Source organism: Pavona decussata, unplaced genomic scaffold (assembly GCF_977016875.1).
Source record: "Pavona decussata unplaced genomic scaffold, jaPavDecu1.1 SCAFFOLD_72, whole genome shotgun sequence".
In the NCBI taxonomy this organism is placed as follows: Eukaryota; Metazoa; Cnidaria; class Anthozoa; order Scleractinia; family Agariciidae; genus Pavona; species Pavona decussata.
This window is the reverse complement of record NW_028145491.1, coordinates 3,016,182-3,043,289: the sequence shown is the minus strand read 5'-3', so window position 1 is coordinate 3,043,289 and position 27,108 is coordinate 3,016,182. Positions and strand designations below refer to the sequence as shown.

General features: G+C 39.7%; 1 long non-coding RNA gene and 5 pseudogenes across 2 annotated transcripts in view; 1 reads left to right on the top strand and 5 right to left on the bottom strand.

Annotated features, from left to right (window-relative positions):
- LOC146476994 (uncharacterized) overlaps positions 1 to 27,108 on the bottom strand; it is a 254,304-nt gene that overhangs the window by 222,463 nt on the left and 4,733 nt on the right. The window lies entirely within an intron of this gene.
- On the bottom strand, positions 772 to 11,416 carry LOC146476998 (uncharacterized; annotated as a pseudogene).
- Positions 1,218 to 5,789, bottom strand: LOC146476999 (uncharacterized; annotated as a pseudogene). Its single transcript, XR_014865446.1, has 6 exons — positions 5,559 to 5,789; positions 5,354 to 5,437; positions 3,851 to 4,087; positions 3,034 to 3,352; positions 2,607 to 2,807; positions 1,218 to 2,182 (listed from the first exon to the last, which is right to left on the bottom strand). The product of XR_014865446.1 is annotated as an uncharacterized LOC146476999 (transcript).
- LOC146476997 (uncharacterized) lies at positions 11,947 to 13,469 on the top strand (annotated as a pseudogene).
- On the bottom strand, positions 13,654 to 15,320 carry LOC146476996 (uncharacterized; annotated as a pseudogene).
- Positions 15,601 to 26,465, bottom strand: LOC146476995 (uncharacterized; annotated as a pseudogene).

Below are 27,108 nucleotides of genomic sequence, written 5' to 3'. Positions count from 1 at the left end.
TAAACTTTACAAACAGCTTACAAGAGACATTATTTAGAAATGCCTTCCCCGGGGGGAGATCAAAGTCATACGATTCTCCCTTAAAAAACCCTGAGAAATGCTGAAAAAAAGGGAAAGATAGACAGTTTGCCCTCAATCCATAATAAGACTTCCGATTGATGAAACATAGGATTCCCCGTGACAATTTCTTTCCAGCTATCAACATGCTCGTGTAACTCGCCCGTCCTAAAATGTTCGGGGTCTCGAAAGAGTAAATCTCCAACATCTCCAAGAGCTTCCCCACGTGACAATTTCATAACCATTGATCTAAATTGAGAATTTGCTGTCACCTCGCTGCTGACAGGAACAGGGTTTCCTCAGCAATCTACCCATTAGAGACAGCATCTATTCATTCCAGCTTGGACCACTTTAGAATCAAATGCTAAGTCCCTTTCCCATGCCCAGCCAAAGGCTTTAAGGCATCCCTGAAAAGGGAAAATAAAAGGGAAAATAAAATGAGAAACTTTTGGCGACGAAACCCAAAGTCAGCAGAGAGATGACAGCTCTGACTGGGGGGGGGGGGGGGGGGGGTTGATTGAGATACCCTTTTTCAAAACTGCCAAACTCCACGACTTTAAAAAAAATAAAGGATATGGCACACAAAATGGTCTATTACACATAAAAGACAATAGAGATTGCTGGGATAACATTTATCGAACTCTACAGCCGAAATTACAACTCAAAATGTTGTGAAAAAGCCAACTGAGATGCGAGCTACATTCAGAACAATACTTATTGGAACTGGTTGGGGGGTGTCTTATAATTCTGCACATTTGATTTACCAAAATCTATCTTCCTCTGAAGGCACTGAGCCTTAATATGACCCGGCTTGTTACAATGAAAACATCGCCGAGGCGGTCTAGAGGACAAGTAGCTCTTATTCTTTGATACACCACCTGCACCAGACGATTTTTGGAGCTGCCGCAGATTACTCTTCTCGACTTTGGCTACAACATCCAAGACCTTCTCCTGGTCTTTGTCCCCAAACAGTGGGAAGATAAAGTTGCAAAACTGATCACTGGGCTGATCAAGCTTCCCTCGCAGCGTTTCAAAGACTAGGCGATAATATGCCTCCTTTTCATGCTTGGAATTGTGGGCTGTGTTCTTTAAGGCATCAACTAATTCTAAAGCCTCATACAGTACTGTGCAAAAGTAATGAGAGCGAATTTTGACGAATTTCGTTTATTGTTCTTGCGAATTTTTGACGATATGTCGGCGACATTTCAGGCGGTATTTTGCGTCGCTCAATGCGATATTTCGAAGAAAATGCGGCGAAATTCGGCGAATTCTTGCGAAATTTCGAAGTGACAAACTTTCCTTGCTTTCGAAATTTCGAAGAAATGAACTTTCGTTTCTTCGAATTTTCGAAGCAGCGAATTATAATTGCAGTACATAACTCGCGGGAACTAAACGCGCTTTGTTTATTTATTAACACCACGACTGAAAAGCATTTAAAAATAAGCTAGAGAGATTTAATCCGCACCCTGCTTCAGTAGAATAACTGCCCGTTTGTTTTTAAAGAAGACTTGAATCAAGGACTGAATCGTAATTACAACAAGAGGGATTGTAAACTCCATGATTACGCATGCAAATTTCTGGTTGAAATGTAACTCCAATTGAACGTCGAGCTTGCATTGTTTTGATTCGCTTCATAGACAAAAAGTGCTTTGATTTGCATACCAGTAGTTCAAAATGTTTAGACAAAAAACTGTTGATATTCGCATGATATGGTATATTGCAAGTCTTTTATAAAATGAAAGATAATTATTGAAATTCTGTGCCGGCAGATGCATTTGTTTACACAATATGCCCGTGAGAACTCCGGTCAGAAAATATTATGACAAATGTTTACCCCTGCTGAAAACTAAATAAATGTAAGAAACAAATCTTAATACATCATCTGGTTTATTGTTAAGGTTTACATTTCATTCCAAAAAACAAAGAAAACGAATCTAAAATCTACTTAGATTACATGCAAAAATATACACACAGTTGCTAACGAATTAATCTTGCCTAGTTTGTTTGTCGCTATTTTTTCTCAAGTTTTGGAAGCGTTTGCCAATGCTTATTTTACATGACTCCCACATGCGCTTGAGTTCCTCTCTGTCCCTGCACTGGTAGCCGAAGCTCCTTGTCACTTCCGCTGAAACAAAACAAAATTCTTGGTGAGAACTCAAGTTTGGTAATACGCAAATAATCCTGCCAGCTACATAGGGCATTTATACGCAAATAATGGCTAACTGTATTTTGCGAAACGAAATGCAATGAAGCAGGTAAAAGTTTGCTGTGGTCTGATAAGAGCTCGTTTCGCAAAATACAGATCTTTAATTTCAAAACTCTACACTTCCGGTGTTTATTCTTCACTGCACTTCTGTTTACATCTCAACGCGCGCCGAACAATGTCACCTGATATCATTATTTTACCTTTTATTTGTTTTCATTTCTTTCGTTTCGTTGCGTTTTACACAAGCTGAAGCATACCAAATTTAATACCTCTTCTTTACTCATTTGTAAATGTTTGAATTGAATATTCAAGGATGAAAACAGATTTAATGTTGTAAGCTTACCTTTGATTGCAGCAATGATTCTGTGATCCAGAGGAGCAAAGTCCTTGGTGCCATGAACTGTGGAATTCATTAAGACCTCCTTTGGAAACAGCTTGTCGACGAGCCGCAGGGCCATAACGGTTGGTTTCGTCGCTGCCTTTACGAAATCAAAGTCTACTTTCGCTACCTTGACCTCTTCAACTCCTCCGACTTTGATTCTCTCTGATAACAAGAATAATAAACAAAACACGGGTGAACAGAATTCCTATTTCAAGCTAAAGGTAAAGAAAAGCTTAAGTCAAAACTGAGGGCCAAAACTCTTTTGGAAGAATCTTTATTGATTAGTTATTAAACTCGAAACAAAGTTCACGTTGATCCAGGATTAGCTTAATCGGGCTTCAGATGTCAAGAAAATTTCAGTGAACATAAGCCATAAAAACTTTCATACCTGTGGAATCAAAGTCCGTTTGTCGAATTAGCTCGTCCAGCACACGGTCAGGTTCTGTCATGCAAGGCGTGCGATGTAGGTCTGCAGCGGATTCCTGTCTGAAGGGCATAGGTGGCGTATAGGGCAGCTCTGGTGTTGCCGTGGTGGTACACTGTGATGCTCGGAAGGGCTGTGTTGTCACTAGACTCAGCAATCTGTCCAGCTTGGCCTCCTGTCTTGCATAGGAACACTCGAGCCGCTCTAATATCGTCCGTACTAATCGAAGCTCGTTCGCTGTCTGATCGTGCTTGTTTGAGCCGCTGTTCTTGCCAGTGCTAACCTAAATAAAAATAACTACATGTCAATTATGTTATCCTTTACTAATATGACAAAGGCTGACTCTTCTCAATAAAACTCCAACCAGAATCAAGCCAGAACAGCCAAGAGAGTTTCAAACAGCCTAAGTACAGAAACACGAAAGAACAAGATTGTGATGGTGATCTTCATGATTGAAAACGTCAAGCCATTTGATTTAGGTTAACATTTTACCTCCATATTCAGTTATTCAGAATCCACGTCTCTTGTTCTGACTAGTTTAAAACTGAAGTCTTTAAAAAAATGGTTGATACGCATTGTAGACCCTCTCTAATTATATTTACTTGTGTACAAACAAAGCCAGTTAAATTCACGTTCTTTTACGCTGTTGCTACATGCATATGCCCAGAGGCTGGGCACGGTCTCAAATAGACCCGGGAAAATCGAACAAAATGTCAATCGCACCTAAAATTTACGAGACAGTGGAAATCAACCGTGAAAGTGAACAAAACCAACAACTTACAATGGCCGTCAAATTGTCCACAGTTCTGATTGCTTTGGATAGCAGGCTTCCGAAATTTACGTTGTCGGACTCCTCCTCTGACTCTGGGAAATGTGGTATTTCTTCAGGTGTCTCCTGCACAGGCTTCTCACGTTGCGGTCTATAGGCCACCAGCAGGAAATCATCATCGTCCTAGCTGTCATCAGATGTGTCCTCTATACTTTCATTTATCTAGTTGGGAGACGCGGCGTCCACAACCTGTGTTCACGAAACAAACAAAATCGAATCAATCCTAACAAAAAAAAACTAGCGAATAATAATTAGGAACACTAGCTTTGAATTTTCCGAGCGCGAGCAAATTGTGCGTATGGTTGTGCATTGAGTTGGCTTTACGTACAAAAAACCAAAAAAATAATAAGAAGTGATGTTATAGAGCCGCGTGCGTTTAAATGTAAAAGGTTGAACACTGCTCAACATTTTACGTTTAGGTGTCGCGTAAATATTATGCACGTAAAGGCGTAAATTTAGCTGGCTTTGCGTACGTAAATAAAATAAAAAGGTGGATTTCCACTGTCGCGTGAACTTTACGTACGTACAGACGTAAATTTAGCTGGCTTTACGTACGTAAACAAAATAAAAAATGACGTATGGACGGCTTGCGTGAACATAAAAAGTTGAGCGTTGTCCAACCTCTATGAGCTGCATGTGTAAACGTTAAAAGTTTAAGAACGCACAACTTTTATGTTTACGCAAGCCGTTCACACTTCATTTCTTACTTTATTTACGTTCGTATAGCCAGCTAAAGGTGGATTTCCACTGTCGCATAAATTTTACGTGCGTACAGACGTGAATGTAGCTGGCTTTGCGTATGTAAATAAAATAAGAAGCGATGTATGAGCCGCGTGCGTAAACTTAAAAAGTTGAACAGCACTAACTTTTTACGTTTACGCACGCGGCTCATACATCACTTCTTATTTCATTTATGTACGTAAAGCCAGCTAAATTCACGTCTGTACGCACGTAAAATTTACGCGACAGTGGAAATCCACTTTAAATTTACGCCTGTGCCCACATGAAATTTACACGCCAGTGGAAATCTACCTAAAGCCAGCTAAATTCACGTCTGTACAAAACTAAAATTTAAGCGACAGTGGAAATCCGGCAGTCTCTAATCTCTGTGTCGAAAACCTTGTGAGTATGTAAGCTTTTGTAGTACGCTTGCGCTCGTATTCGTTCACATGGACAGGTTGCACTTTTTTAAGACCATTACAAAATCGAATCAGTCCTTACAGAAACCTAGCGAAATAGATAAACATCTGGCACCGGTTGTTCAAAACACGATTAAGCTAATTGAAGTTTTAAATCGTCAACTTTGAATCCAGTTAAATAAAACAAGGCTTAGCATTTGAAAATATTTTCAGAAAGAGAGATATAAACAACTACCCTGCTAGCCTCTCATATTAAACCACGAGATAATTTCTATTGATAGTTTGATGTAACATCAAGCAATTTTCTTTTACATACCTTTCCTTTTGGTTTTTCCTTTGGCTTGGGTTTGTCTGTTTTTGTTTTCTTGCGGCGTTTAGGGGAAGACGTGGCTTCTGGGATCTAAACACGAAAATCATTAACTTGTTATTAGAAGATATAATTGAATTAAAACGATAATGCAATTTACCGGTCGGTGATGAAACAGACAAGAGGAAATAATGAAATGACTGAAAGTACTTACCAGTTTACGTTTAGCTTTTGTCTGACACGGCTGGAGCTCAACAACTGGAGACTCGATCTCTTCGATGAGTGGGTAGCAGGTAATGGTTGCACTGTACTCCTTTTTTCCTTTTCCCCAGATGACGCGAACTTTTTGCCCTTGCTTAAGAGGTGATGGATCTACAATGGTTGAGCGTACAACATCCGAATACTTCCCACGGCTCCAATTCACTCGCGCAATTTGCTTACTCATTTTTCTTTGGTATGGTTAGATTACACAATAACGTCAACAGATACCTCACAACCATACTTCGCCTTTTTATAGTAAGTATGAAGTTTGTTCGGATCGAAAATCCCTTACCGTGATTGGCTCTTACAGCTTTTATTGTTTGAGGTGTTTCAAAGAAAACTAATTAACTTTGGAACCTTGAGCGTTTTGAGTTTTATTTCTTTCTTTTTGATATGTTAATTGTTGGGCGGCAAGCGCGTGCCGCCTCTACTGTTGAAACAACTTCACACTTCACTAGTCTGTTTGAATAAATTTGTTATTGCTGATTGCTGAACTACTGCAATAAAAAGTTTATTTCATGTAAGCGAATATATTAAAATTCATATATTAGAACTGCGGAAGGAAGAATGAGTAAGTGAATTTAATTTTCAACTGGTTAAAAAAAAGAGTGAACCATTTCAGTCTAAGGAAACTTAAACTTTCATTTATTTTTTCTTTGTTGTGCTTTTTTGAGGACGGCGAGCGTGTGCCGCATCTTCTGTTTAAAAAAATTCACACCCTATTGTTTAGTCTGATTGAATAAACTTGTAGGGGTTAATTAAAAATTGTTTACAGGTCCAAAACAGTTTATTTTAGGCATAAACTTTTCCACTTAAATTTTGCGTCTTCAACCAGTTCAAAAAAGAGAACCATTTCAGTCTTTCAGTCTTGAGCTTTTAAACATGTTTTTTTCTTTCTTGCTCTTTCTCACGGGGGCGGCAAGCGCGTGCCGCATCTGCTGTTGAAAAAACTTCACACATATTGTGTAGACTGTTTGAATAATTTTGTTTATACTAATTATTAATTGTTGAACTAGTGCAATGCAGTGTTTATTTTATTAACGCATTTCAGTGTTAATTTGTTGCGTTGGTTATCTTGGCAGCTTGCGCGTGCCCCTTCACTGTTAAAAAAAATCCCACACCATTTTTAGTCTGTTTGAATAATAAGTCGCGTCCAAGCGATTTAGCGCGTCTAGTTTCAAGTGTGAATACCTAAACCCCTCTATCAAATTAAAGCTAATGGTGCTGGCTATAAAACTATACCAAGATTTTTGAAATACTTTTAAAATGCCGATGAGTATCGAATTTATAATTACCCCTGAATACGAGCGTCCAGATCACCTTATGAAAGCTACAAGTCAATGCGAATTTTTTTTTTCGCCAATTTGTATTTTGTTTATTTAAAGGTTCCCGCTTTTAAAGATTATCCGTTTCTATTCACCGTTCCCGGTTCCTCGTTCCTGATTCCCATTTCCTGTTGTAAAAATAGCCCAGGTGTTTGCTTTTTTTTTTCTTTTTTCGAAGAGACAAGTTAGCACTATGACGTGAGAATACTACACGTGCGCGCTAAAGATTTAAGAACTTTATTGGTCATTGACTTGTCTCAAAATTGGTGGCTCCTAAAGGAGCTGTTTTTTATAGCATTACCAGCAATCAGCAACACTAATGTCTTGTCGCCGCGCCGTTTTCAGCAATGACGTCTGGGATGACTTCAAACACAACATGATCAATGTATTTGTTCCATTTCTCTACGGTGACTTTCTTTCTCCAAAACTTCTTTATTCCATCCACAAGTTCCTGCTTGGTCTGCGGCTTTACTTTCGTTTCCAAATAGAACTTCAGCTCATGCTACATATCTTCGATAGGGTTCATGTCTGGGCTTTCCGGGAGAGTTCACCACCAGTTGATTCCAAGAAGGTCTTTGCAGCTTTCGAAGTGTGCTTGGGATTGTTGTCCTGCATGAAACGGTGGTCTGGCAGTTTTTCACCGATGAAGGGGAGAAGAGTATCCTTCAAAATGCTGCAGTAAAGACCAGCTTCCATTATCCCTTCGAAGACGCAGATTTTGGTAGCACCGTGCCTGCTGATACCAGCCCAAACGTGAACTTTGAGAGGGTGCTTTGGTTTCGGCTTTCGCTTAGGTGGTTCACCAACCTTCCAGTAGCACGTGCGGCGGAATTGCTGAAGAGAGATGGAACATTCATCACTAAACACGATGTTGTCGAAGGTATCTTCAGTGGCTATCACTCGCCGCGTGAACTCGAGTCTCTTGGTCTTGTTTACGTCGCGGATCAGCTGGCAGTAGTTTGTGTTTTGAAGAGTCCATCCTTGCTCTTTGGGTGCTCTTCGAACTGTTGATGGATGAACTTCCACGCCACGCTTGAAAAGCTTCTTTTGGATTTGGCGGTTGGTGGCTTCGTCATTTTTTGGCATCTGTGCCTGGATAAATGCCTTGGCAGATGCGTTCAGCTTTCTAGCCGACCGGACTTCGGGAGGTTGTCGACGGAACCGGTAAGTTTGATCTTTTTAACTATTCTCGCAACGCTCTGATAGCTGATGAAAGAACCTTCGTCTCCTAATTTTTTTAATATGGCTAGCGGCTGCAAGCCATTTTCGTGAAGAGATTGGATTCGCTTTCGAGTGTAAGGTGAAACCTTTGGCATGATTACTGTAAACAGTGTGATTACAAATCACTGAAGATGACATTTATACAAAACCTGTTGCCATGATAACGGCACAATAACATGATGCCTCGCTCTCTCAAATAGAATTGTTTACGCAAACGGTTGATCGAAACGAAGCAAAAGCCTTCTTTCACTGTACAATGTACTTAGCTTAGCCTCGACAATTAGCTGCACTCTTCGAAACTTCGAAAAAAGCTTTGAAAAATTGAAGCATTCTTCGAAATTTCCGAATCGTCTCGAACTGTCATCCGAATTTTCGCTGAAACATTCGCATACAATTTCGAAATTTTGAAAGTGTCAAGACAATAGCGCTTTCGAAAATTCGTCGAAAGTTCGGCGATATTTTGTTTCGTTAAAAAAAATCGCTGGTTTTCGTCAAAAAGTGGCGAAATGCCTCGAAATTGGTCGAAATTCGCTCTCATTACTTTTGCACAGTACTGTACTTATTGAACTCTACAAGTAGGCGGGAGGCCAAACTCAAAAGTTGCTTCAACAGATTGTCCACAGAGGACTAGATCAGCATGTCCATCACCTCCTTCAACTCGTTATACTTGCCTTGCAATGTCTGTAAAAAATTTTGAACAACAAACAAAATGTGTCGGAATGTAAACTCCATAAATGATGAGTTAAATTATGTATCATAGAACACTCACACTAGCCAAAGTGTTACCCCCTGGGACAAAACACCTTCACTTGTTCAAAAACTATCAGCACATGCCTTCAGTTATACACGGGCTTAACAATAAAGCCAAAACAAATAACAACTACGGAGTATAACTATCCAATCCATCGTATCGAGCAATAATCACAGGATGGCAACATAACACCATCCCAGAATCTTCGTGCTCCCGTCTCATTATCACAAATTTGCTAAACATAAATTAGTAATCCTGAAGATAGTACAAATGCACGAAACGATCAAAAGAGACTTTGCAGGAGTGCATTAATCAGTCAATTCAATGCCATAGGCACAAGAAAATAACATAACAGCTGATGCAGCTACCTAAAGAATAAAAATTCACAAAAAAGGTGTGATATCCCAGAAGTAAACTGGGAGGTGTAGCCCTCATTAACCCAATTCACCGACATTATCAAAATCAGCTATTGTACAGAACAAACTGGCAAATTTTCTTCAACACTTGTCAATTAACTGCCTCGAATCATTGAATAAAACACTCCAACACACAAAGCAAAATAAAACAACAAAATGCTTGTAAAAGTCGTCTGCATTCATTTAAACTCCTCAAGTTAGCTAATATGAACAAAGTTGGGAAAATCTTACCCTACTTCACGATCTCCGTATGGTAAAAGATTCTCGGACAAATTATTCCTAAAACAAACTGGCGAAATCTCGCTCACATCCGAGAAACTAATTTCATAAGCAAGAAACGAGATCTTGCCCTAACGAAACTTCGCGGGTATCTGACAACTTCACCCATAAACACTGGCAAAACAGGCTTACACATATTTGTGAAACTCTACTCATAAACATTAATCCGGCAAAACATCGCCCACATTGAACAGCTTCCCTCATCAACACTGACAAAACCTTTCCTAATTTTGTCAAATTTGTCTTTTAAACAATCCGGCGAAACCTCGCCCGCATTTGACAGCTTCACTCATTAACACTGGCAAAACCTTGCCCAAGGTTTGTCAAACTCTTTGCATAAACAAACCGGCGAAACCTCGCCCATATTTGAGAGCTTCACTCATAAACACTGGCAAAACCTTGCCCATCTCATCTCATCTCATCTCATCGACAAGCCGGCAAAATCTCACCCATATTTGACAGCTTCACTCATTAACACTGGCAAAACCTTGCCCAAGGTTTGTCAAACTCTTTGCACAAACAAACTGGCGAGACCTCGCCCATATTTGACAGCTTCACTCATTAACACTGGCAAAACCTTGCCCAAGGTTTGTCAAACTCTTTGCATAAACAAACCGGCGAGACCTCGCCCATATTTGACAGCTTCACTCATTAACACTGGCAAAACCTTACCCAATATTCGTCAAACTCTTCTCACAAATAATCCGGCGAAACCTCGCCCACATTTGACAGCTTCACTCATTAACACTGGCAAGACCTTGCCCAATATTTGTCAAACTCCTCTCAAAAACAAATCGGTGAAACCTCGCCCATATTTGACAGCTTCACTCATTAACACTGGCAAAACCTTGCCCAATATTCGTCAAACTCTTCTTATAAACAATCCGGCGAAACCTCGCCCACGTTTGACAGCTTCACTCATTAACACTGGCAAAACCTTGCCCAAGGTTTGTCAAACTCTTTGCATAAACAAACCGGCGAAACCACCGGCGAAACTTCGCCCATATTTGACAGCTTCACTCATTAACACTGGCAAAACCTTACCCAATATTCGTCAAACTCTTCTCACAAACAAATCGGTGAAACCTCGCCCATATTTGACAGCTTCACTCATTAACACTGGCAAAACCTTGCCCAATATTCGTCAAACTCTTCTTATAAACAATCCGGCGAAACCTCGCCCACGTTTGACAGCTTCACTCATTAACACTGGCAAAACCTTGCCCATCTCATCTCATCTCATCATCAAGCCGGCGAAATCTCGCCCACACCCGCGTGAAGCTAATTTCATAAACAAGATGGCGATCTCTTGCCTTGGCGAAACCTCGGCATAAACTTAAACACAACCGAGTCCGTGCCTAAATCTCAAAACATACCGAAGCACAAGATAGCTGGGATCCTCATAAACCTATAGGCAAAAATCAAACATTTACCTCAAGGTCTTCACCACGCGCTGCATCTTGCGGTCCTTGTAGAGCCTGGGGAGCTTGAATAGCCTCCAGAGCGTTTCCTGCTTGAAGAGCTACAGGTGCCTGTGGTGCTTGCGGCACTTGTGGCGGTTGTGGCACTTGTGACGCTTCTGGGGCCGGCTGTACTTGCGGAACCTGCAATTGTTGTGCAACCTGCAGAACTTGCTGTGCCTGCTGAACTTGCGGAGCCTGAGCCGCTCCCGGACGGAAAAACTTTCACGACAAGCCAGGGCTTGAGGTATCTGCACTGGTCTATCAGCCATATTATACAAGCGGAGAAGTCGTGTGGTTCGGACGAGGAACAGTAAGAAAAGTCCTTTACTCTGGTTGTCCCTTAGTCTCCTTCGCATCCGCTCGGGCCGGAGTCAACCAATCACCTGGCTCCTTTTATTCGACCAGATGATGCAGTTCTTTCAGTAACAAAATGGCGGATCTCGATGAACCCGTACGAAAATGTCAGACCAATGAATCCGGCCAGACATTTCAACATGACACGGGCATAACATTGACCGAACACGAGCAGAACCGGACACAGCAATAAAGAACGTAACTAGAACAAGACACCTAACCTAAAAAGAGCAGGAATTAGCAAGACACGAGCAGGACACAAAAAATCGTAAACGACCAGAAAACGAGCATGACATGAGCCTGACATTAGCCGGACAACGTAAATAATCTGTGATGTAATCAGCAAAAATAGGGAGTTTACGCAAATCGTTACCGCTGGCGCTGCTACGGCTATCGTGGTTAAGGAGGTCTGGGGAGAGTACTTCGCCATAGCCCGCCAAAATTCAACTTTAAGCAACCCGAAATACAAATAGTACGGCTGAGAAGTTTTTAAGACTCATAAGCGTCTTCGAGGCTGTTTGCGTACGTCTAAATGACTTCGTTCAAAGAAACAAGGGATTTCGTTTTACTTTGCTATGATCAAGGGATTCTTAACGACGAAGAACTCCAGATTTTGTACGAACAGTACCAGAGTCCAAACTTAGACCTGCCGTACAGTTCATATCCACTCTTCGACCTTGATTATATGGAAGATGGTGAATGCCTTGCGGAATTTTGAGTGAAGAAGAGAGATATACCTGCACTCGCAGAAGCACTTCAAATCCCAGATTGGATTAGCTGTAGTCAGCGAAGCAAAGCCGAGGGCACAGAAGCCCTTTGTATGCTGCTAAAACGCTTTGCCTACCCTTGCCGGTACAGGGACATGGTACCACGGTTCGGTCGTCCTGTCCCTGTTTTGAGGATGGTAACAAACGAGGTGCTTGATTACATCTATACAGCCCATAGTCATCGAATTATCGATTGGAATCCCCAGTTTTGAACCCACCAGCATTGCAAACCTATGCCCAAGTTATCTCACAAAGAGGGTCCTCATTGCAGAACTGTTTTGGTTTTATTGACGGAACAGTTAGGCCAATCGCGAGGCCAGATAATAATCAGAGAATTGTCTACAACAGTCATAAAAGAGTGCATGCTTTAAATTCCAGTCCCTAGCTCTGCCAAATGGGATCATTGGAAACCTGTATGGCCCTGTTTGTAAGTACTTCTGTTGTTGAAGTTTCCCTTACCTGTAAAAGGTGGAAGTCAGTGGCAGATCCAGGTGCTCAAGAGTGGGGGGGTGGGTCTAAGGAGGGTGGAGCCCTCCCCTAGACCACCACTAAGACTGGTCAAATTGTAAGTCTAAAGAAAAGTATTGCTTTCACTTGAGCATTGTTGTTGTCTGAATAATGCAGGGTATAGGATGCATGGTAGGGATTGACAGTAGTTTGTCTGAAATATTGATATCTGATTTTTTTAAATTTTTTTTAACAGCTTTATTGGGTACTCCACTTACAGTATATAACATAAGTAATCAAAAAAAAGAAGCGAGACCCAAAAAGGGCAGGTGCAACGGGACGACCATGCGAGGGACCGCCCCTGGATTGACCTAAATTGATACCGACATTATCTGCAGATAATAAACATATTTTTTAATTTTTCCTAGAAGGAAGAAGGCATGATGCTGGAATGCTTCGGGATTCTCAGCTTCTACAGAGTTTACAGATTTTTGCTTTCGATCTCCATGGGCAGCCAATGTGCATCTATGGCGACCCCGCCTATCCCCTGAGGGTTCATTTGCAGGCACCATTTCGCAATGGAGTGTTAACTCCTCAAATGCAGGCATACAATTCAGCAATGAGTGAGGTTCGGTCCTCAGTGGAGTGGTTGTTTGGGGACATCATCAATTATTTCAAGTTTTCGGACTTCAAAAAAAATCTGAAGATTGGATTAAGCAGTGTGGGGAAAATGTATGTGGTGTGTGCACTTCTTAAGAATGCACTCACATGCCTCTATGGCAACCAAACATCAGAGTTTTTTGAGCTCGACCCACCCAGTTTGGAAGATTACTTCGCCTAAAAAAGTGTAAAAATTTAGCATTTATTGCATTTAAGTTGAGTTCCTAGAGCTGAGTCTCAGTAATGGTGAGGCTTTTTCCCAAATGAGAAATGGAACATAAACTCAACTGTCAATTGTACATGTATGTTTCACAACCAAACACCTTTTATATGATAAGACACAAACATTGAGATACTCTAAGTAGAATTAAAATAATAACATTTTAACATTTAATCTTTTAGTAAAACTTTGATGAACTGTCAAATTCTTCCAACTAGTGTCATCTCACATTTATTTTTTTGAGGGGTTTCAGTTTGGGTCTCGTCCAAAATTTTATTTGATAGTTTTATTTTTATTTTCCTTTTTTTTTTAAAGTCAAGAAAAATAGAAAAACCAAACTGGTTTAAAAATTTTAAACCAAAAACAAATGTAAATCACAGCATATGCCTGTTTACTTCTAACTATGAACTGAACTTTGGATTGAAAGCATTCAATAATGACAACAGCCTAAGTTAACACAAAAAGACCTGCAAAGGGTAACATCAACAATACAAAAAGGCAAAGATCTTGAACCATGTTCTAAGATTTCTTTGGTAGCAATCTTTCGATAAGGGCCATCATGGCTGCTGTCTGTTGTTGTTGTTGCTACTGCATCATGGCTAAAATCTGTCCCTGTCTGGCAGCTTCTTGTTGTTGGTGTTGTTTCTTTAAGGCAAGTTCTTCCGTTCGAAACTCATTTTCCTTCTCTGCTTTTTCCTTCAAAAATTGCACTGCATCATTTCCACTCCGCCTGCGTCTTGTCTGCCTTACTTCATCACCCTCAGCTTCGGATCTCTTCTTTGTTTCTCCAATCGCTCCATGGCCTCTTTTCGCATTTTCTCTGGAGTTTGTTTGTTTGCCTCAACCTTCTTTAAGGTTCCCTCGGAATCTCTGGTTTCCACTGCCAACTTTTCCCGCTCTATTATTTCATCAATTAAGGTTTCAAGTTCAGTTAAATCATCCACTGCGATTCCACTAGCTGGTTCTTCCTCTTTCTTGTTTTCCAAGTACCTCTTTTGAAGCCGTTCCATCCTTTCTCGGACACCTCTTTGTGTGACTTTAAATTTCACCTCTTGATTCTTATTCAAGGCCTCAGCTTTTTCAGACCACTTTTTACCTTTTTCATTACTTCCTTTCTTATACTTGTAAGGTTCTTCTAGCAGTACCTCCCGGCATAACAAAGTATCATGCATTTCTGTCCACTCCATAGGCCTGGATAGGAAATCACAAAGCTTATTCAACACACAGTTCAACTACATGTAAATTTGGTTTGGCTCAATAAAATTGCATAAGAAAAGTTATATTCTGGGCTGCTTTTTGTTTCTAACCACCACCGACTTACATATAATCAAGAAGAATTTCATTTGAGAAAGATCCCTGAATTATTTTATATACAAAAGGTCACAAAAGGTACAGTTAAATACATCCCAGTAGAGCAATCAAAATGTAACACCATATGGTAAATTTAACTTGAAAAAGTGAAAATGAGGTGTAAATTTCATATATTTTAACTATAAAAACAGGGAGACTCGCTCCCAATAAACGTGTAAGCCTATTTATATTCATTACAAACGTCCACCAACACATATAAAATGCATACAAAATCCAAAATTGGCCAGTGCACATTAAAATTAAAATTCAAAATAGGTGTTAATTGAATGCGTTTCTTTAACACTTGTCTGACCAGCTGTTAATAGATTCCAACGTCTGGAAAAAAATGTAAGTGTTCCCGTGAATGAGTGAATTGATTACGTGTGGTAAAAATGCCAATTTGGAGCCTCTAAACACCAAATCAAAGTTTCTACACAGTCTTGGCCTTGATAACCCTGGTCATTCCTCGGCTTCAGTTATTTGAATTTCAAGTAGTCTTTGAGCTTTGAAAAGGAAAACTTGGACTTTGTACTTACGCATTTCTCCTGCCGTTCGCTACGTTCGCCATGTGCTCACTGCTTTGATCCTTCAACAAACCGGCCAGGGTGCAAAAATAAGTCAGATTCACTCGGTAAGGAGCAGGGAGCTTGATAAATATTCACGATAAACTATTTCTAAGGATTTTAAATGTATTTCGTTTGCTAAAACTGCTCAAGAGTCTGTATAAAGCGGAGAAAGAAGCGACTTAAGTCCACGTACCACAGACTACGCCAAAACCCTCCAAATGGTGTAGAAGGATTTCCCGCTACGGCTGGATGCAAACAACTGACTTGCGCAATGACTCGTAAGTGGATTATTTTACTTCCGGTAGCCGTAGTGAGGCTCGCCGTAGCGATTTGCTTAAACTCCCTAATATATCCAGTCTTACTGCAACCTGAATACGGCCGTACAAAGCATATAAACATATAGAAATAACAATCAAATGTTTTATTGATAGATTCATGGAATAAAACTGATACAATAAAATTAAGTTTTTACTATATCCATACAGTGTTAAATCTTCATATGCAATCTCGAAAAATTAACAAATTTGCGGCGATAATTTCTTATTTTCTTGCATGTGTCAAACTTATTAAAAAATATACACATTCACTGCACTAATTGAAGGAAACTTACTAACGTGCTTATAATTTGCTCAACTTATCCTCGAACGACTAAATACGACAAAGAAAATGTTCCTTAATAAATATGTGTGCTGAATAGACAGGAGATAGATCACTTAGCTGTACGCCACTTCAGTTTTGTGCGTAAATGATCTGGTTGGCGTCGAGTTGATGGAAGTCAGTAGCTGCTCCTTGACATTTTCAATGCGATGAGCAGCCACGTAATCTGCAAAATAACAAGTGCCAAAGTCTGTGATGCTGGAGTTGTTCTAAATATCCATTCAGATAACAAAAAAGCTATGCTATCAATATAAAATGATGGTGCGTTTAAACTGCCGCAAGTTAAATTGCAAGCATTTGTGTGCAAACCCTGATCGCCCAAAGAGTATAATCTCTCACACGCGTTGCGTGAGCCGGACCTTGGGCCATTCCATTTAATATCCACACTCCCCCCCCCTATAGATGACATTAGTTATTTCATGACCCCTCAGAAACAATTTCTTTAATCGACGGACCCTCAGAAAAGCCTATGGATGAGTTCACCCACACCCATACCCCCTCAGAAAAGCCTATGGATGAGTTCACTTTCACCTGTACCCCCTCAGGAAAGGCTATGGATGAGTTCACTTTCACCTGTACCCTCTCAGAAGAGCCTATGGATGAGTTCACTTTCACCTGTACCCCCAGAAAAGCCTATAGAAGGGTTTACTTTCAACAGTAACCCTCAGAAAGACCTACAGATGAGTTCACGTTCACCAGTACTCACTCGGAATGCCTTTGTATTCCCCCTCGTAAATACCTATTGATTTACGTTTACTGTCAACAATATCCCTCGAAAATACCTGACATATTTTTACTTTTGCCAACACCCAGAAAGTGATCAGCTCATAAAATAATTATGTTTTATCTATTCTATCCTTTTTTACCAGCACCCAGAAATCGATGCAATCAAGAATACGTTAACAGTGAATCAAGCCATCAAATAAGAGATTTATGTCCCATTTAAAAAATATGATGATCAAATCTGATTTCGTCAAATAGTAACAATCTCTAATTTAAAAATGTTTCCTGCTTACGTGGAAACTAGATGAAACTGCATGACTACTAAAGCCGAAGATTTCTTTCAACGTTTAACAATTCAAGATTATGTGGTCCTAATAACGAGGTGATGTTATTAACGGGATTGCCGTAAGGCATGGTTCCACTGTGTACATTGTTCCAATATTGAACGGTTTGTGCCCATATTTTTCTCCTGGATCCTTTTCCTAAGGAGGGAGGCACTCAGGCCATTTTTGTGATCGGTTTGCGGTCTTCGCATCGAAAGTATGCAGTTTTGCCATGTAATTTCTTCCTTTTTAGCATATGGTTTTCGATTTTTAAACAACATCGAAGCAATTATTCGTTTTTGGTAGAAAAAAATTCCCCAAAAGAGGATGTGATTTTGTGCTTTTGTAACAGGCCTCAATGCCCCCCTCTCTAAGTTCATGTGTCAATTAATTAATATGTCCATCCAACAATCACTATAATGTCAGCTTTGTTCATCTTCACGAAACGTTTCAGAAAATCATGCACGTTGCGAGCAATATATAATTTGGCCTGTTTGATTGGAGTCATCCTTTCTTTATGCGCCAGAAACCAAGTTTGGGAGAACGGGGATTTTGTACACAAATCCTGGCTCCTCAACAAACACCAAATCCACTTCATCATTGTCACGGTCACAGGACTGAACCTCTGCTTCGTACCAACCTGATTGAAAAATTTAAATGATATTTAATGAAAGCTTTTCACCTTTTGGTTAACGGATTTCCTTATAGTTATGTATGTAAGTAAAGAAAGTCCCATGATTTTGATTTAACGTGTGGATTTAATTTCCATGGTTATTAGTTAAGTCCCGCTTTCTCTGCAATTGAATCTCACACAGAAGACATCAATTTTTATCGAACGGATCGCAGTGGTATAGAGGTATTAAACAGCAAAGAAACAATTTTACAAACATCTCTCCCACTGGTCTCTCATCTATAAAGGTTCCCAGGCCACTAGTTTGTTGCAACCTGAAATGTGATATTAGGGGCTTCCAGGTGTTGACATAGCACAAAGACTACCCCTAATTTTACTTACCAGCTGGCCACTCCGTCTCTGAAAGGTCTTCCTTTGTTCCTTTCATATCGACCCTTGCACCAATTTCAAAAATTTCCTCGTAGAATTCCAGTTTCTTTGTGGTGGCCTTGGACAGCTTCAATCGGTTGGTCTTAAATTCTTGAGCAACACAATACTTGTACGTTGCTTCCCTCTCTGTGTTGAATTCTATCCCAACTTCATCCTTCTCTTTGTCGTAGTTCTTTACAGTCCTGACATACCAACCTAGTGATAAATTTATTAAAGAAAACACTGTCCAGTATGAAATTTACCCAACTTACCTTTTCGTATCAACGACCCTATCAACAACTTAAATTCCAAAAGGCAATGATTTATTATAGGAGCATTTACCGTACCATATGTCTAAACTGCAGGATTTCAAAGAGGAATACAGCATATTTATGATTTTTCCAAACTAGATTTCTTACCCGTTGTCCATCCTGTACTTCCAACTTCATATTTGCTCCAATAAGCCAACACCCTTGTATTAACCAATCTCATCGCGTCCATCTGGTAACCATCTTCTGACCTTGGTGTTGTCCCCGAGTTGTTGTTGGCTAACCGTATGCGCTCCTCGTAAAGGCTGAGTTCAACTTTCAAATGCTCGAGCACTTCCTCTAGGTTGTCTAGAGTAATTCCTTGAGGGACAGTCAGAAATGAACTTTGCCCTCTAGCTGCTATGGAGGCAGTATCGCTGGGCCTTTTCGTGCTTAAAGTGCCACTACGACGAAAATTTTTACTTCCATTTTCGCCCTTTTCGTGTTCCAATCCATTTAATGAGTTCGAAATTGCAAAAATAGCTATTAATTAGCTTTATACAAGCTTACTGATCCTGAGAATAAGTGGCCAAAAACCATCGAAAAACCCGTCCGCCATTACTCCGACTGCAAAGTGACGCCCGTGATCATTCTAAAATGCGGTTGCTTGTATGAGATCTTTGTGTGACGTCATACGCGCATCGAACATCGTGCTTTCCTTGCAAGATCAGTAATTGAAAGTCCTAAAGTAAGTGAATAGGCAAGATTATTTGTAAGATTCGCCATCCAGTTTGGTGAAAAGTGATTTAAAGGACAATTTTATCAAATATCTTGGATTATAATTTCCTTGGCGGTGGATTTGGAGTCGTATGACTGCAAACAATACGCTTCGAAGACACGCGAACAGCTCATTCAAGCCTGGGACTTACGTGTAAAGCCGAAGAAGAAACGAATTCACTCCGGCATTTTTTACTCAGCAACTGTATTGGAGGTAGACATATGGTTATTTAATATTCTGGGTATGTTTTCTATTTGGGATTAGTAAACAGAACCTAATCACTATTCGCAGAAGCACTTGAGCAACAAATTATTGAATAGGATGGATAACTCCAGACCAATGTTGGTGGCGTGTATGGTGTTCGCAAGTATCAATCAAAGCTGCATAATGAGTCAAGAAAAAAAGAACTATTAACCTCGTTTTTTTATAGTTCAATAAAGCTTTGACAAAACTAAAATGATGTATAATTAACTTCAGTTGAAAAGTTGGTAGCTATAGCTGTAATCTACAGAATATTTGCAATATTACAATACTACAGGGCTGTAATCTACCAGGTATTACCTGGTTAGATCCGTTCCTCATTCTACAACAACTTTCAAGCAGTAAATGAAGTAATCATGAGGGGCCTAATGTGTGGTTCCAGAAAATATCCATACCCCCACCACGGAGGGAATTGGAAATTCCAGAGGGGTGGGGGGGTCAATAGCCCAGGAAATTCCAGAGGGGGGGAGGGGTGAAGGGTTGGATAAGTTTCCAGAGGGTCAACTTCACGTTCATGTCAGACATAGTTGTTCAAAATTGTAACTTACCAACTTAGCAACTTCGTGGCTCTTTCTTGAAGACGTAACTTTGTTAACTGTTTTAAAGAAACCCTTGTTACATTAAAAACATGTTTCCTTTCTCCGAAAAGCCTTTGTAAGCGAAGTAGTCCAAGTGCGACAAGAAATCTTTGTCTGCGTTGCGTGACTCAGTTATTATAAAACTGTTGTTTGTGAAACTTTCTTGCGTAGAAAAATATTGTTCACTGGCTACAATTGAATTTGTACCAATGTTTAAAAGGGAAATTTTTGTATGGCGATAAAGTGAAAGCCCCAATTTTACATAAAACATTGAAATATTTGTTTGTTATTTTTGTATCAATTAAGCTACGGGCAAAGGTCAATTCCCGGGGTCAATTGATCAGTTTGTCAAAACTGACCCGTGTTAAAACTTATTTGTCCAAATTATTTTAACTCAAAGTCCAAAACTATTAACTTAATTTCCATGCCAAAATTCAGCAAAATAGAGCCAATTCAACATTCTTTTAATGCGTTATTGATCTCATACAAAATTTGCATAAGAACGTGAACATGCTAATTTCGTTTTGCGGCTCCATTTCGTCTGCCGTTTCAAGTTACGATCTGAAAGGTCAATTTGTCTCCCTGCCTTGCTAATGCTTATTTTGTCCAAGCTATTCCGATTCAATAGGAAAACTATTGACTAAAATAACTAGACTGAATGATTACCATAAGAAATTTTGATTGAGTAGAACTAAAAGCGATAATCCTTTTGATCTCCTACAAATTTGCATAGGAACGTAAACATTACATGACATATGCAAATTAAATGAAAACACATTTTTGCATTGCCGGACTTACTCCAACAATTTAGATTTAGAATCTTCAGCGAAGCTAATGGTAGAGTTTGATGTCAATGACCACAGTTAAATATAAAACACAACAATTATTTCAGTATCAAGAGCTTTTTGGCAAACTCTACCGGTGAAATTGAACAGCGCGCGCGCTCTTCGATAACGCATATTTTCTCCTCGTGTAGACAGTTCTTGATATTTCTGAAATGTTCACATCAAACTGATTTTTGAGGCGTTCTTTTGAAATAAAACTTTTCCAGAGGGGGGTGGGGGTGTATTCTGTATTTGAGGAATTTCCGAAGGGGTGGGGGGGTTAAAAAAATACCTCGAAAATGGAAAATCCTGGGGGGTGGGGGGGTCCTATTTGAAATTCCCTCCGTGGTGGGGGTATGGATATTTTCTGGAACTACACAATATTTTAAAGCCACAGTCCAAGTAACATTCAACAATAAATTGTTGTAAAGCCCTCAAATGCAGCTGGAAAACTAATGATTAATAAGAAAGTTTAGGAGGACAGCTAAGGAGGAAACCTTAGTAGGCTTGCATCATATCTCATCCATATTTGTTATTTTAACAATGTTTGTTCCTTGGTCAATGAGGATGTGTGAATCTGAGTGAAACAAGCAAACCAGCCTCTTATCTCATCTAAAACTGACACTATAATTGTACTCATTTTACATGTTGAGTGTGAAGAGCCAGCATAACACTGTGCTGTAACAGTATTGTATTTTCCCACAAATCATACAATATTCACAGACATAAAATTGAAATATTATAGTTATGAAAGAATGACCATCCTTTCCACAGATATACCTTAATTATTCTTGGAGATTCTACCAGAAATGAGATTTAATGTCTTTTTTCTTTGGTGTTTTAAATTAAGAGCCAATTATTACTTTAACCTAAGTTTTCACACAAACCACAGCTTATTTTTTGTTTTTGTTCAGCAACATGAACTTCATTTTAATTTTTTTCTATCTTGTAAGTTTTATCTTACATGACCCCACAAACATTTTCATGCTTTATACTTATACTATGTGTTTGTTGTTTTTCTATTCTGTTTAGCTTTTTTCTTCTGTCCAATAGCCCTGGCTTTCTTATGTTGGATGTTGATATCTGTGGGTTTTTTGTCCTTCAGAAAATAACCTGAACTAAGAACAGGGCCAGCATTAAATATCAAAGCCATTTTTTATGCCAATAATACCACATATTTTACTTTATTTCATTTTATTATTATTATTATTTATATATATATATATATATTTTTTTTTTGGGGGGGGGGGGTTTGTTTTGTTTTTGTTGTTGCTGTTATGACATAACACTCAAATCTCCCTCACTATGAACAAGCCAACAAAATAATTGGCCATCAGTAAACAATTTCCATAATCCCTTCACTGTTTATATTAATGTGCTTGACCTATATCCAGGATATTTTGTTGAAGACTCTCCTATCAGCTATGTTGACAGTTTCTAAGATCAAATTTAAAGTTATGCCGTTTGCTGTGGCCCTCTCTGATAACCATTACAACAATGAGAATACTCAGAGCACAAGAATGCATGCCATGATCCCCTGGCCAAAAACCTTCCCTGTATAAAGATAAGTTTACCCTTGAAGTCAGAGGCCAGTCTTGCTGTCTACTCTCACCTTGCCTGCAGCATTGTGATTCTTGATGACATGGGTATGACAGCAACTTTAAAAAAAAAACACACACACACACAGACTGCATTACCAGTACCTACTTGTCATATTGATATGATATCAATGCTAAATATTGGAAAAATCTGCTGGTAGTTCTCCTCCTCTCCCTTCCAATTATAAATTTGCACATTATGTACAATGTAAACCTTAGTGTAAGATCCTGGCCCATTCTTCTGGACAAGGTATCTTCTGTAACTGTGAAAAATGCCTTCATGCTTCCCTAAACTAACCCTAATAATACAGATCCCAGTATTTTAAGGTTCAGGAAGTGTCATTGACAGATCTAAACTAAAAGCTAAGTGAGATTTACTATGGCATTATTGACCATGGGTAGTCCTATTTGCCATGGTGTGCTTTGGTGACCTTGTTGACGCCTTTGTACTGTCTCTGGTAATTATACCAAAACAGTGCAATACTTTCTTTTAGAAATTTATTATGTTGTACAAAAAAATTGTGCTGTAAAATTGGCTGTCCATATAACAGGCTTTGCCAAGAAAACAAAAGAAGGCACAAATACAAAATTAATAATTCAAACACAAAGATCAAATCTACCAAGCACTGGTAGTTTTCCACACTCTTTAGAATAGGGTATTGGACAAAATACTTTCTCATAATTTTGTCAGTTTGGTTCATTTGTTCTCTTTAGTACAAACTAATATGGTTTAAATTGTAGATATTATCTTGACTTGTCCCACAAGATAACTTTCAGCATAATATTCACGGCAAGTCTGCACAAAGGTGCAGTCAAAGCATATTTACAAGTGATATTTAAAAAAATTGCTCAATAATAGTATTATAATTAGTTAATAACACAGACCAAATAGGATATCTACAAGACCTTCTTGACTCACAGTAGTCAGTGATAGCTATATTACAGAATTTTGCAAGTTGGAGTGTCAGCAGGTCCACATCAGCTGGAAAGTTGCCTGCAAATTTCTTCTGACCTGTACTTTCACATATCATGTGATCGTTTCAATATATAGATGTCACAATCAGTTTAATTACAATTGCTCATTTAATACAGATCGAAAATCTCGCCTTGCTGTGTATTCTACAGTCGGCATACAAGTCTTTCAGAAATGTGTTGGGTGCTTTGTACGAAGAGAGCATTCGAAAATCTCGAGGCAGTTGATTGTCAATATTTATTATACCACAAGCAATTATTATTATTATTTGAATAAAATGGAGTATCTATGCACTTTCATTTTACCAAAGCATGACACTTATAGGAAGTAGACGTAATGAACACTGGACAAACAAAGCATTACAATGAGCTATAAACAAAACATACACACCACCACTCCGCGCCACTTGCTTTCATTGCACGCATTCACGAAAACAGTTCATTTCCGATTAGTTACCTTGGCCTAATCGCTTCACTTAGTCCCTCGCTTTACCCTGGAAAAGTAAGCATTGAGGCAGTAGCATTGCATGGCAGTCCTTGCGTTTGAGTTTCCCTCGAAGCAGCTGTCGAAGTCGTCGAGAGGATTTGTCTTTACAGATATAGACTTTAGTGCTTCGGTGCGATGTACAAAAAGACGATTTGTCTGAAGAAATTACCCCCTTTTGACGTATTTCAGAACCATAAATGTTCAAACAACCACCATTAGGTTTCTTTCGGTTGCCCACAAAACGTGTGCGTTGTAAAGACGGCCCTTGAGCCACTAAAATAAAAAGAAGTGGCTTCTTTCAGCGAGATCAAACATTTGAAAGCAGGCCATGTTGTTGTGTGCGTATGACGTCATATTGCTGTCGGTGCAACTAGATCCAGCTCTCTATGTAGTTCACGGCCTTTTGTCGTTCGAGTAATGGCGGCACAGCGAAGCTGAACTTCGCGTTTAAAATAACTGGTCTTCCCGTTGGAATTTCGATGTAAAATTTGGCGTGGTTAGTATTTATCACTTCTACTTTCCAAAGCTGAAGAAAAAAAGGGATGCAAAATTTTGATCGTAGTGGCACTTTAAGGAACTTTGGGTAGGAATTGAAAACGCCCTCCTTTTATGCAGTATTCGTGGATCTGCCAGGTACAGGGATTTCTCTGCAGCTATTAGTGACGTGACTGCGGTAAGATTCACTGTGGCCTCTAGTTCCTTTTGAAATGCTAAATAAGCTCTCCCCGATTTAAGCATTCCCACACTTGTTACCAGTTTATCCTTGGTACTGCAGTCTAAGATGTTGTGAAAGCACAGGATCTCACGGAGTTTGTGTACTGACAACTTTGAATTCGGCACAGAATCGAGCTGCCCGCTGTACACGTTTAATGGAGGTGGTAGTTCACATTCCATCTTCTCTACAAGGCGCTTGATGCAGTCATGCTTTTTCCCTTCTGCTGGGAGCTTTTTTTAGCGACATAGTGCTTGCAATTCGTCCTTGCTTTTCTCTTGATAAAGTTCGTGTTGTGCCCAATATTCTCTCTCCTTGTCATTAATAAAGGATTTATCGTTTTTTTCCTTGAAGTCTTTAAAGAATACGTTGACGTCCTCCTCTGTGCACCAGCTAATAAACGAAATACATGGCAAAATTGTTTCCACTCCATAAGAAAACACCTTACACGTCAGCTCTAAGATTGTTGATGGTAGAAACGCTGCAGGTGTGTTATCAACAACCTCTGTGTGTAGCTGTTGTAATTTCTCAAGCGGCAAGTAATGCATCTCCCCACCTGTTTTGAGCCACCTCACATAATCAGGAATGAGTTGCATGGCAAAACACTTCTCTTGTCTTGCACATGAAATGTCAAGATTGAATATAACCGTAAAATACTTGTCGGACCAACAAGTGCGTTCGCCTTCTTCGTCGTAGCTGTTTTGCACGATTTGGTAGTCGTCTCTGTAGCTCCCAACAAAGTTTTCGTTTAAGTTCCAGACGGTAGCTTTGTCCCTCCACAATTTAGTTTTAACAGGCTGGTATTGACCCTCATCCTCGTTTTTATGAAATTCACTTTTACCAAGAAAGGTGACGAGTACCTCTTCATCGTCAAAGATAAAATTCTCATCTGCGCCAATTCCTCGTAGAGCGTGACATGGATTTCCACCATACTGTGTGTGCATTAAGCACTGCCTCACTTTTTCAGCCATATGCTCCATGTTTTCCTTATTCCCGGTGTCGCCAATCTCGTACTCACTGTGCACCTCCTTACTTGAAAACTGTTCATTGGAAAGGGCGTGGTTGTGGACAGCGTGTACTCGCTCTACCGGGTTTCTTTTGCTATGGTATTCTGCAAACGACTTCTGGGTGACAGTCTTTAATTGAAGCAGTCTTGCCAAACGAACCAACCACATTCTTACCAGAGGACTTGCGGGAGCTTCAGAGGGACCATTGTCCACCAAAAATACAAAATGTTCCTTAAGCTTGTTAGTCTTTACATTTCGAAACAAATGGTCCAGTGCAGGGTAATTGAGAAGAAGAAAAAGCTCATTGAAGACTGTTTGGACGGTCTCTGGCTCGAAATAAGACAAGTTCAAAAGGGTGGCTGCTGTTCCTGTCCTTTGAACATTGTGTAAAATATTGTTCTCCTCTTCTTCTTCCAAAATGGTTTCCGTTTTCAAGTAAATGCTTATGATGGCTGAGTTTGTATAGCCAGAGGCTGAGGCAAACTCTTTGATTCGGGGATGATTGGCATAAAACTCAGCGTTGGCAAATAGCTCGGAGACGGTTAGCATTGGCAGAAGAGCTGAAAGAGATTCATCACCCACCAATGACAGAGAAACAGCGTTATACAGGCAGCTGCCATCGCTACATGTTTCTATTGGCAACCATTGTTTAAAGTCTGATGGCAGAAGCGCCCTGGACAACAAGTCAATGCGTCGATGTCTTAGACCAGTGTTCGAACTTTGTAGCCTAGTATGAAGCAGCGGAAGAAAGTTGTGTAGTATCTCCTGTGCTGCCTCTTTACTTGTAAGTGACTTAGCCAACTCCTTGATCTGGGAGTCATTCAATTGATCCATTCCTAATTAAAGATCATGGTAACAATCAAAGAACTGTAGACTTCACAATCAGGGGCACCCAACGACCGAATCTTTTCAAACACGTCAGAAATGTCTAAAATGGATTTCTCTTTTCTTTGGAAGTCTGTTATGTTAATTTGACCCTGCTTATAAAGTAGCGTTTATTACTGCTGTATGATAAGGTTGGGAAAACGGTGCACCATGCCATACTTTTTTATATGGAGGTGGTTCCCTTTGGTCCTCTTCTGAAGTGAAAGTTTAAAATCTTTTCTCATTTAGCTGCTTACAGTCGAATAGCAAACAACTGGGTTTGATTGAGTTTGATTACCGAACGTTTGATTGACTTAGTCGGAATAAATAACCCCGGGGGCACCCGGATATGTGTCGCCAATGTCTCCAAGTTTGGACCCAGTTTTGTCAAAAATTGCTCTAAAAATGATACCCCATTCTAAAAAGTTAAAAACCCGTCCTTTTTAAAATCATACTTCTTCGTATCTTTGATTACATATCAAAACACAGGCTTCCAACACAATCAGCAACAATTCCAACACGACAGTACAGTTTTGAATTCGACAATGTACAATGTACAACAGATGATGTTCATCCGCAGTAGATTTCCTTTTGTGGATACAATGTGGTTTTG